Consider the following 12,385-nt stretch of genomic DNA (forward strand, 5'->3'; position numbering starts at 1 on the left):
ATTTGTGTTGGGTTGCATTCAAAGTCACCCTGGGTCGCATGTGGCCTCTGGGTCATGGGTTAGACAAGCTTGACTTAAATGCTATGTGGCCTTGGCCCCTTCCCAGGCCATGGTTTCCTCTTCCATGAAAAGGGAACCAGTGCCTGGGAAAAAGGAACCAGAAGCCGAAGTGGGAGGATCACTTGAGCACAGGAATTCGAAATCAGCCTGGGCAACATAGCAAAACTTTGTCTCAATTTTAAAAATAAAAAATATATGAAGAATGAAAAAGGGAACCAGAGTGACTATTTTAGGGTAGTTTTGAGAATTCACTGACATAATACCTATAAATCCACAGCAGGTGTTGGCCACATAGTAGGTGTTCAAAAGCAGGGAGCTGCTGCGTTTCTGCTGTCATTATTGACTGGCCTGTTTTTCAAAACAGGGCACAAAGGTGGGTTATGGGAGCTCCAGAAAGCAATGTTTGGTTTCAATACTTAGCAAATAATAACGAAAGGAATATTAAGGTATATATAAATATTTTGAGGCCGGGCACAGTGGCTCACGCCTGCAATTCCGACACTTTAGGAAGCCAAAGTGGGAGGATCACTTGAGGTCAGGAGTTTGAGACCAGCCCGGCCAACATAACGAAACCTTATCTCTACTAAAAATACGAAAATTAGCCGGGCGTGGTAGCACGCGCCTGTAGTCCTAGTTACTCGGGAGGCTGAGGAAGGAGAATTACTTGAACCCAGGAGGAGGAGGTTGCAGTGAGCCAAGATCGTGGCACTATCGCCTGGATGACAGAGCGAGACTCCATCTCAAATAATAATAATAATTTTAAAATAAAGCATATATAAACATTTGAAAACAATGACCATTTATCTCTCTATCTGGAAATATGCAGACTAGTTGAATAGAGAAATTCCTTCCTAAAAATGCTCAATGAAATATCAAAAACGTGTGTGTGAAAGCACAGATGAACAGGTGTTAAATAGGGAATCAGTCAGAAGCCAGAATATCAAGAGCATGACCCTATCAGGGTGAGCCTGCACTGGGGTCTGTGCTTCCTGAGGCCCTGGGTTGTAAATGGCCAGTGTGCCAGGCACCTCCTGGGCACCACTTCAGTCTGCTTGGCCCCAGTTCTGATTCCGGCCACTGCTGAGGTGATGAGTGTTCTGTGGGCCTCATGCAGGTGCCACCTCACTTTGGGCACACGGGGCCCACCCCTCCCTTCCTGTCTGAGTCTCACTGACCCCACAGGGCAGATGCTCTTGGAATCCCCTGGAACCTTATGTACGCACGGACCCCAAATTCAGGGGAGTTCGTGTCTATGAGGCCACTCTTGACCAATGAGTGACACAAGCAAATACTCAATGTGTCTTTTTTGTATCTCCCATTTCCTAAGACTCCTTGGAAGATCCTATGGAATCAAGAATTCCTATGGAATCAAGCACCTATCAGAGGTCCCAGGTCCCCTTGATAATGTGACCTTGTCCTGGGCTTCCCTCTTTCTTTCTCCCTGGGATTACTTCCAAAATTAATTACACAAAAACCTTTGTCTAAGGCTCTGCTTTTAGGGGAACCAAAATGAGGAAAGAGAACAAAAGACCTGAGGTCTGGTCCTGGGAAGCAGTTATCAAAGATTTCTTTTCTCTCCCAAATTTGGGACTTCTCAAAAGCCAGTGCCCTAGGGGAGAAATGGGGAGAAAACAACTCGGCCACAGAAGACTTTGCCGTATCCACTTAGCTGTGCTGGAGAGGCAACACAGGCTGAAAAGAAGTCCAGTAAAATGCATAACAAGATAATATTCACATAGAGGAAAGCCCATCATCATATTCCCTATGTGACTGGAAAAACACTAAGCCAAAAACAATTTTTAAGTGGATCTGAGTTGGAAGTACCCCTAGGCGCCTGGCAAAAGCAAACAAAAATCCTTTCTGGAAGAATATGTTTTAAACGCAGATTCAAAGACTTCCCACAAAGAATTTCAAGGAACATAAGCTCATAATTAAACATCAATAAACTCAAAAAGAAACAAACCACAAGAGCATGAGTCAGCAGAAACAACGAATAACAAGATGAGACCCACAAATACTGCATAAAATAGAATGATGAGATGCAAGACAGAAAATTAAGTGTTTCAGGCCGGGTGCTCGGCTATAGTCCCAGCACTCTGGGAGGCCTGGGCGGGAGGATCGTTTGAGCCCAGGAGTTTGAGACCAACCTGGGCAATATAGTGAGACCCCATCTCTCTCTCTAAAACAAACAAACTATATATATACACATACACACACATATACACACAAAGAAAAAATATATATAATATATTATATATTATATGTTATATATAAGTATATTATATATAATATATATAGAGAGAGAGCGAGATGGAGTTTCGCTCTTGTTGCCCAGGCTGGAGTGCAATGGCATGATTTTGACTCACTGCAACCTCCACCTGCTGGGTTCAAGCGATTCTCCTGCCTCAGCCTCCCAAGTAGCTGGGATCACAGGCACCAGCCACCATGCCTGGCTAATTTTGTATTTTCAGTAGAGAGGGGGTTTCTCCATGTTGGTTAGGCTGGTTTCGAACTGCCGATCTCAGGTGATCCACCCACCTCAGCCTCCCAAAGTGCTGGGATTATGGGCGTGAGCCACCACACCCAGCTGAAAAGAAAAATATGTTAACATGTTTAAAGAAGTGTAAAACGGGCCAAGCACGGTGGCTCACAGCTGTAATCCCAGCACTTTGGGAAGCCAAATGGGTGGATCACTTGAAGTTAAGAGTTTGAGACCAGCCTGGCCAACATGGTGAAACCCCATCTGTACTAAAAATACAAAACTTAGCCAAGTGTGGTGATGTGTGCCTGTGATTCCAGCTACTTGGGAGGCTGAGGCAGGATAATCACTTGAACTCGAGAGGTGGAGGTTGCAGTGAACCGAGATGGTGCCACTGCACTCCAACCTGGGCAACAGAGCAAGACCTCATCTGAAAAAAAAAAAAAAAGAACTGTAAAATGATACTGAAAATATGGCAAAGAAACTAATTAAATTAGTTAGGCATATTTGAAGATGAACCAAATAAAACTTCCAGGAATGAAACTATAATTATTAAGACTTAAAACCTCAAAAGAGGTTGGGTGTGGCAGCTCACACCTGTAATCCCAGCTCTTTGGGAGGCTGAGACAGGTAGATCACTTGGGGTCAGAAGTTTGAGACCAGCCTGGCGAACATGGTGAAACCCTGTCTCTACCAAAAATACAAAAATTAGCCAGGCGTAGTAGCAGGCACCTGTAATCCCAGCTATTCGAGAGGCTGAGGCATGAGAATCACTTGAACCTGGGAGGCGGAGGTTGCAGTAAGCCAAGGTCGTGCCACCACACTCCAGCCTGGATGACAGAGCGAGACTCTGTCTCAAAAAAAAAAAAAGAAATAAATTACTAAGAATTCAGCAAACAATGAAAAAATGGTGAAATACGAAAGAGAAGTTAAGAGACATGGAAGAGGGGGTTGGGCATGGTGGCTCACACCTGTAATTCCAGCCCTTTGGGAGGCCAAGGCAGGCGGATCACGAGGTCAGGAGATCGAGACCATCCTGGCTAACACAGTGAAACCCCGTCTCTACTAAAAATACAAAAAAATTATCCGGGCATGGTGGTGTGCGCCTGTAGTCCCAGCTACTTGGGAGGTTGAGGCAGGAGAATGGGGTGAACCCGGGAGGTGGAGCTTGCAGTGAGCCGAGACTGTGCCACTGCACTCCAGCCTGGGTGATAGAGCGAGACTCCCATCTCAAAAAAAAAAAAAAAGACATGGAAGAAATTCAACATTTATTCCTGATAAAAACCTCTCAGCAAACTAAGAATTAAAAGGAATTCCTCAACTCAATGATAGACATTCACAAAAACCCTACATCTACTGTCATATTTTATGGTAAGAAACTGAATTCTTTCACTCTAAGTTCAGGAAGAAGCAAGGATACCCCCTCTTAACACACCCATCCAGTATTTTACTAGAAGCCCTAATCAGTGCAAGAAGTCAAGAAAAACAAATAAAAGGCCTACAGACTGGCAAAGAAGAAACAAACCTATTTCTGTTAGCAGAACACATAATTGTCTTTACAGAAAAGCACAAAGAATCTACAAAAACCTCCTATAATAAATAAATGAGTTAAGCAAAGTTATGGGATATGAGGTCAACATCAACACAGAAAAATCAATTGTGCCAGTGGGGCTATGGGTGGCCCCTTTTCTCCTCAGTCAGGGCTGGAGGCCAAGATCAGCCTTAGAGGATTATCAGGGCTGCCACAAGCTGGGCAGCATGGTTTTCCTACCTCAGACATTTGTAGAAGAAAAAAAAAATCAGTTGTATTCCTATAGATTAGCAATACACAAATAAATCGGAAATTTTGAAAAGTACCATTTAGAATTGCATAAGAAACAGATTCACACTTTGTATAAATCTAATGAAACATGTGCAAGAGGAGTATGCTGAAAACAAAACAAAAACTGATGAGAGAAACTAAAAAATATCTACATAAACGTTTATAAAGTAGAAAAATCAATATGGTTATGTGATGAACTCTTCCCAATGCAATCAATAGAGTTAATGCAATACCAGTCAAAATCCCAACAGGGTGTCAGGTGTGGTGGCTCACACCTGTAATCCAAACACTTTGGGAGACCAAGGTGGGCAGATCACTTGAGGCCAGGAGTTCAAGACCAGTCAAGAGATCTGCTCTGTCACCCAGGCTAGAGTGCAGTGGCATGATCTCAGCTCACTGCAACCTCTGCTTCCCGAGTTCCAGCGATTCTCCTGCCACATCCTCGAGCAGCTGGGATTACAGGTGCACACCATCACTCTTGGGTAATTTTTGTATTTTTAGTAGAGGCGAGATTTCACCATGTTGACTAGGCTAGTCTTGAACTCCTGAGCTCAGGTGATTTGTCTGCCTCGGCCTCCCAAAGTGCTGGGATTACAGACGTGAGTGACTGTGCCCAGCCTTAGAAGGAAATTTGTAATTTAAATAATTGAAATGCTTATGCTGCAATGGGAGAAAAATCAAATATCCATAATCTAAGCCTCCACCTCAAGTAGTTCAAAAAAGAAAAGGAAATCAAACTCAAAGTAAGAAGGAAATAACAAAGATTAGAGCAGAAATCAATGAAATAGAAAAAAACAACAACAGAGAAAATTAATAAAACCAAAAGTTGGGTTTTTTCGTTCTGTTTTTTTTTTGAGACAGAGTCTCATTCTGTCTCCCAGACTGGAGTGCAGTGGCGCGCGTCCTGCCTCAGCCTCCGAATTAGCTGTGACTACAGGTGCCTGCCACCACGTCTGGCTAATTTTTTTTGTATTTTTAGTAGAGACGGGGTTTCGCCATGTTAGCCAGGATGGTCTTGATCTCCTGATCTCGTGATCCACCCACCTCAGCCTCCCAAAGTGCTAGGATTACAGGCGTGAGTCATGGCGCTCAGTCTTTTGTTTTTGTTTGTTTTTGAGATGAAGTCTCACTCTGTCGCCAGGCTGGAGTGTAGCAACGCAATCTCGGCTCATTACAACCTCCGTCTCCCAGGTTCAAGTGATTCTCCTGCCTCAGCCTCCCGAGTAGCTGGGACTATAGGCGCCCGCCACCATGCCCAGCTAATTTTTGTATTTTTGGTGGAGACGGGGTCTCACCATGTTGGCCAGAATGGTCTCAATCTCTTGATATTGTGATCCGCCTGCCTCAGCTTCCCAAAGTCCTGGGACTACATGCGTGAGCCACCGCGCCTGACCCAAAAGTTTTGTTGTTGCTGTTGTTGTTGTTGTTAACGATCAACAAAATTGACAAGCTTTAATAGAGACCAAGAAAAAAACAAAGAATACACAAATTACCAAAATCAGCAATAAAAAAGGGGACTTCACAGTAGACTATTTACCAAAAACTATGGCTAACTTAATACTTAACGGTGCAGACTGAATGTTTTTCTCCTAAGATAATGAAAAAGACAAGGACATTCTCTCTCCCCACTCCTATTCAACATTACCCTGGAATTTCAAGCCAGTGAAATCAGGGAAGGAAAAGAAAACAAAGGCATGTAGGTTGGAAAATAATAAGTAAAAATGTCTTTAACTGCAGAAGACATGTATATAGATAATTCTATGGAGTACATTTTATTTAATTTTTCTAGAGATGAGGGTCTCACTACATTGCCCAGGCTGGTCTTGAACTCCTGAGCTCAAGAGATCCTCCCACCTCAGCCTCCCAAAGGGCTGGGATTACAGGTGTGAGCCACCACACCTGGCCCTGTGGAATGCACTTTAAGAACTAATAGAACTAATAAGCAAATGTAGCAGGGTCACAGTGTGCAAGATTAATATATATGATCAAAAAACTCTCACAAAGAAAAAAATAGGGATGATTTCACTAGTGAATTTTAAAACAGTTGAAGAAGAATGAACTCCAATTCTCCATAAAGTCTTCCAAAAATTAGAAGAGGAAAGAATACTTTCCAACTTATTCTATGAGGCCAGTTATTATTCTGATACCAAAATCAGAGAGACATCATAACAAAAACAGAAGCAAAAATTCTGCAGACCAATATCCCTTATCAATATAGATTTAGAAATCTTTAACAAAATACTATCTAACTGAATCCAGCAACATATGAATAAGATTGACCAAGTGGAATTTTTCCCAAGAATGCAAGTTTGGCTGGACTTACGAAAATGAATCAATTCAATGCACCATATTAGCAGAATAAGGAAGAAAACCACAAGATCCTTTCAATGATGCAGAAACAGAATTTGACAAAATTCAACACTCTTTTATGATAAAGACATTCAGCAAACTAGGAGTAGAAGGGAACTTCCTCAACCTGTTAAGGTTCACCTATGAAAAACCCAACACCAACTTCATACTTAATGGTGAAAAACTGAAACCTCCTCCTAAGAGCAGGAGCCAGAGAAGGATGTCCACTCTCACCACTTTTATTCAACATTGTACTGGAGATTCAATCAGAACAGTTAGCCAGGGCAACTAAAATTTAATTTCAAATCTCACTGAAATTTGGATGGAGGAAGTAAAGCTATCTCTATTTGCAGAGCATATGATCTTGAAAGAGAAAATCCTAAGGAATCCACTAAAAACAGCTACTAGAACGAATGAATTCAATCAGTTTGAGGAGTATAATATCAATATATAAAAGTCAACCACATTTCTTTATGCTAGCAATGAACAATATGAAAATGAAATTAAGAAAATAATTATATATACAATAGCATCAAAAAGAACAAAATGCTAAGTGTTGGGAGAGAAGCTGAGGCAGGGCTTGGAACATGTCCAGGGTCCAGGGTCTAAAACCCCTCCTGGCCTTTGGAATGTGTCTAGATTTGCTGGCTCCTTGCTTGTAGCACTCCTATTATCCCAAGTAGCCATATGTTTCAAAGAAAATGCTAAACCATCACAGCTGTAGCTCATTCACTTGATAACCCACTTCCTTTCAACCCCTACATTCTTACCACCTGTTTCTTTGTTTGATCATCAATAAATAGTGTGGGCTCCCAGAGCTTGGGGCCTTCACAGCCTCCATCCTAGCTTTGGCCCCTTGGTCCCACTTTCTCTCTTGTCTTTTCTCATTCCTTTGATTCCAACGGACTTCATAGCCCCCACGGCCTGGTGTTGGGTCTGATCACCCCAACAACTTAGGAATAAAATTGGCTGTTTATTATGTTATATTCTTTGCGAGTCTTTGGCCATAATTAGTCAGAAATCTATTAAAAATGAGGTACCTGAGGAGAAATGAAAGTAGAAAGAGAAAGATTTGGATGCAAGTAAAGCTCTTAAAAGGCCCCACGTTGAAGGTTCCCAGCATCTGAAAAGAGTCTTAGGACTCAAGGATAAAGCAGATCATGAAATAGCACACCTAATAAATAACACAGAGGCTAATAATAAAATTCTTTAAAAAAAAAATCATTTTGGAAGCCAGACATGGCAGCTCACACCTGTAATCCCACCACTTTGGGAGGCCAAGGAGGGTGGATCACTTGAGCTCAGGAGTTAGAGACCAGCCCTAGCCAACATGGTGAAATCCTGTCTCTACTAAAAATACAAAAATCAGCTGGGTGTGGTGGTGGGTGCTTGTAATCCCAGCTACTTGGGAGGCTAAGGAAGGAGAATTGCTTGAACCTGGGAGGCGGACGTTGCACCATCGCACTCCAGCCTGAGGACTACAAGTTTCCCAGCTAAAAGGGATGTCCCCTCAGTGTGTCTTATCAGTGAATAAAAAGCATCCACCCTGTCACCAGCAAGTCCTCTACTCAGCAAGAACTGACCCAAGTCTGGGAGAGCAACCAATTCAAATGTGCAGGGCTGGAGCTTGTGAGCACAGCCACTGTTGTCCATCGCACGTCTTCATCTCAGTAGTAACAAGGCCACTCCCAGGGACCTTGTGTCAGGGATCCCAAGGTGAAGCAGCACAGATGTCTACAAGCTGTATAGTGACAGTGGCTCAGAGCCTCCAGACTCCTAGCTCCGCATGGTGGCCTTCTGCCTTCAACAACTCACTGGGCCTCATGAAGATGCCTTCCATGGCTTTCCAGCTGTTGTTCTGGCTTGGCTAGGCCAGGCCATGCATCTCTTTTTGCCCACTGATGGGTCCACCATATTGTTCTCCTATGACAGACAGCAGTTCCTCAGTGGAAGAATGTTTGAACCACCCTTACCATCTCTCACCCAGTGGGGCTCATTACAGAGTATGGTCCAGTCATCCAGGTGACTACCTTCACCTTCCTCACCAAAAGCACTCACTTCCTGGTTTTCAGAAAGGTGTGGAGGTTTCAGCCAGTGTTGACATGTGTCAGCCGAATGGGCTGGCAGCACTTGATGGGGGTTCCCCTCTCACCAGCTGTGGTGATCTTACCCCGTATTCTCCAGTAACTGTTGCTCTCATTCATGGAGGTTACACCTGTCACTGACTGCTGCCCACTACCTGACCCATAGAGCACATCGTGTGAGTGCAGTTGGACATTGTAGCACATTTTGAGCAGCTTCACCCTAGAGCCGCAAGTAACAGGCAGATTGGACGTTCTCACGGTGCTCCACAAACCCCCAAACAGCAGTAGCGGAACCACAGCCATCCTAGCTGGATTCGGAGACCCAGATCTTCCAGGAATAATTTTTTTTTAAAGAAAGGTAAAACATATGCTCTGAAAACTAAAACATTTGTTTAAAGGAATTAAAGATTGGCAGGACCCCGTGACTCATGTCTGTTATCCCAGCATTTGGGGAGGCGAAGGTGGGAGGATTGTTGAGCCTAGGAGTTCAAGAACAGCCTGGACAACATGGTGAGTCCCATCTCTACAAAAAACTAAAAAATTAGGCGGGGGTGGTGGCCTATACTTGTAGTCCCAGCTATTCGGGAGGCCGAGGGCGGCGGATTGCTTGAGCTTGGGAAGTTGAGGCTGCAGTGAGCTGTGATTGTGCCACTGCCCACCAGCCTGGGCAACAGAGTGAGACCCTGTCTCAAAAAAAAAAAAAAAAAAAAAGGATAGCACAGTGGCTCACACCTGTAATCCCAGCTACTTGAGAGGCTGAGGCAGGAGAATTGCTTGAACCCAGGAGGCAGAGGTTGCAGTGAGCCGAGATCGCACCACTGTACTCCAGCCTGGGTGACAGAGCAAGACTCCGTCTCGGGGGAAAAAAAATGCAAAAATTATCTGGGTGTAGTGGTGCTAGTCCCAGCTCCTTGAGAGGCTGAGGCACAAAAGTCCCTTGAACATGGGAAGTGGAGGTTGCAGTAAGCCGAGATCATGCCACTGCACTTTAGCCTGGGCAAGAGAGCAAGACTCTACCTCAAAAAAAAAAAAAAAAAAAAGAGAGAGAGAGAGAGAATCTGAGCCAGATGAGCATCAGACCTCTCAACAGCAATATTAGAAACTGGAAGTTTATGAAACAATGCCTTAAAGTTGCTGAGGGAAAGTCATTATATACCCAGCCAAACTATCAATCCAGTGTGAGGGTAGAATATAGACATTTTCAGACATGCAAAGTTAAAAAAATTGTCTTCCATGAAAACTTCGTCAGGAAGGAGCTGGAGGATGTGCTCCACACTAGAAGGGCATAAACCAAGCAAGAAGAAATGGAATCCAGGAAAATCAGAGATCCAGAGGAAAGAGAAGAAATGACATTGCAGAATGCTGGCAAAGGAAAGCCATGCTGGGCGTGGGGGTGGGCACCTGTAGTCCCAGCCACGTTGCAGAATGCTGGCTAAGGATGACAACGGTGCTGCTGATCTGAAAAGCTTCAGGCTCAGATGGAGGCAGAATAACTGAGGGCTCCAGAAATGGTGTCACAAGGAAAAAAAAATTAAGGAACTGGAACTCATAGTGAAAATGAGTATTGAGAATCATCTTACTGGGTTTTCGCAGAAGATCTAATCATGGGTCAAAGAAAATAAGCAAGTGAAAAAAATGAGACAATGATTAACTCTGTGGGGGAAAGGAGATTGAAAAAGATAGTATATTAGTTGCGGCTGGGCATGGTGGCTCATGCCTGTAATCCCAGCACTTTGGGAGGCCGAGGAGGGTGGATCACGAGGTCAGCAGATCGAGATCATCCTGGCTAACACAGTGAAACCCTGTCTGTACTAAAAATACAAAAACTTAGCTGGGTGTGGTGGCAGGCACCTGTAGTCCCAGCTACTCGGGAGGCTGAGGCAGGAGAATGGCGTGAACCCAGGAGGCGGAGCTTGCAGTGAGGAGTGAGATCGTGCCACTACACTCCAGCCTGGGCAACAGAGTGAGACTCCATCTCAAAAAAAAAAAAAAAGATAGTATATTAGTTGGTTCAGCCATAAACACTTTTTAGTGACTGTGAATGTAACCAAGAGTTGTGGTGGTATGATATTGAAAGGAGAAGAGAAAGAGTGTAAGTGAACCTCCTCTGTCACAATAGGGAGCCCTAGAGACAGCATCTAAATTGGACCTCTTGGGAGATAACCAGAATTGAAATCAATGCTTTATTTAGGAAGTAAAAACCAGAAGAAACAACTGAATAAGTTGAAATGGTTGCCTTTGGTGAGCAGGCTGACGTGGAGTAAAAAGCGTGCTATTTTTGTTGTAATCCTTTAGCATTCTCTGACTGTAAATACTCTGTACACATTATTTTGGGGAATAAAAACTGACCTAAAGACCTGTGCGGAGAAACCATGACAACAATAAGGCTGTTTCCTTTTGAGATTTTCCTGTCTGAAGCAATTCTCCTTTGGAAAGTGAGCAAACAACCCCTCCCCATTTTTTCCACTGTCTCATGAAGTGCATTTTCACTCCTATCATAATCTTGGGAGGCAGGTATTGACAAGGGTTCTTGGTGCTTTGTGAAATATTAACTTGCATGTTGATGACTCAGAGCAAGACTCTATCTCAAAGGCAGGACAGAAGTAAAAATTCCCACTTTTAAAATTTTTATTATTATATTTTTCAGAGACAAGGTCACACTGTGTCACCCAGGATGGAGCTCAGTAGCCCAATTGTAGCTCACTGCAATCTTGAATTACTGGGCACAGGTGATCCTCTTACCTCACTCACCCAAGTACCCGGGACTACAGGTGCACCCCACCATGCCCAGCTAACTTTCAGATTTTTTATAGAGACAGGGTCTTACTGTGTTGCCCAGGCTTGTCTCAAATCTCCTGGGCCCAATCTGTCCTCCTGCCTTGGCCTCCCAAAGTGCTGGATTAGTGTTGTAAGCCACTGTGCCTAATATTCCCTTTTTTTTTTTTTTGAGACAGAGTCTCGATCTGTTGCCAGGCTGGAGTGCAATGGCATGATCTCAGCTCACTGCAACCTCCACTTCCTGGGTTCAAGTGATTCTCCTGCCTCAGCCTCCCAAGTAGCTGGGACTATAGGCGTGAGCCACCACGCCCAGCTAATTTTTTGTTTGTTTGTTTGAGACGGAGTCTCGCTCTGTTGCCCAGGCTGGAGTGCAATGGCACCATCTCAGTTCACTGCAAGCTCCGCCTCCCGGGTTCACGCCATTCTCCTGCCTCAGTCTCCCGAGTAGCTGGGACTACAGGCGCCCACCACCATGCCCAGCTAATTTTTTGTATTGTTGATAGAGACGGGGTTTCACTGTGTTAGCCAGGACGGTCTCAATCTCCTGACCTTGTGATCCACCCGCCACAGCCTCCCAAAGTGCTGGGATTACAGGCATGAGCCACAGCATCCGGCCTTTAATTTTTGTATTTTTAGTAGACAAGGGGTTTCACCATGTTGGTCAGGATGGTCTCAATCTTTTGACCTCATTATCTGCCTGTCTCGGCCTCCCAAAGTGCTGCGATTACAGGCATGAGTCGCCGTGCCCAGCCTAATATTCCCATTTTACAAACAAGACAACATAGACCTCAAAAAGAGAAGTAACTCTGGATC

The 12,385-nt window shown here is 44.1% G+C and overlaps 1 non-coding gene and 1 pseudogene across 1 annotated transcript; one reads left to right on the forward strand and one right to left on the reverse strand.

Moving 5' to 3' along the window:
• The first annotated feature begins 4,197 nt into the window (after positions 1-4,197).
• LOC111529720 lies at positions 4,198-4,321 on the forward strand. Its single transcript, XR_002727513.1, has one exon.
• Positions 4,322-8,469: 4,148 nt separating this feature from the next.
• LOC111529714 lies at positions 8,470-9,097 on the reverse strand (annotated as a pseudogene).
• Between the last annotated feature and the right edge of the window lie 3,288 nt (positions 9,098-12,385).

This window comes from Piliocolobus tephrosceles, chromosome 6 (assembly GCF_002776525.5).
Source record: "Piliocolobus tephrosceles isolate RC106 chromosome 6, ASM277652v3, whole genome shotgun sequence".
Lineage (NCBI taxonomy): Eukaryota > Metazoa > Chordata > Mammalia > Primates > Cercopithecidae > Piliocolobus > Piliocolobus tephrosceles.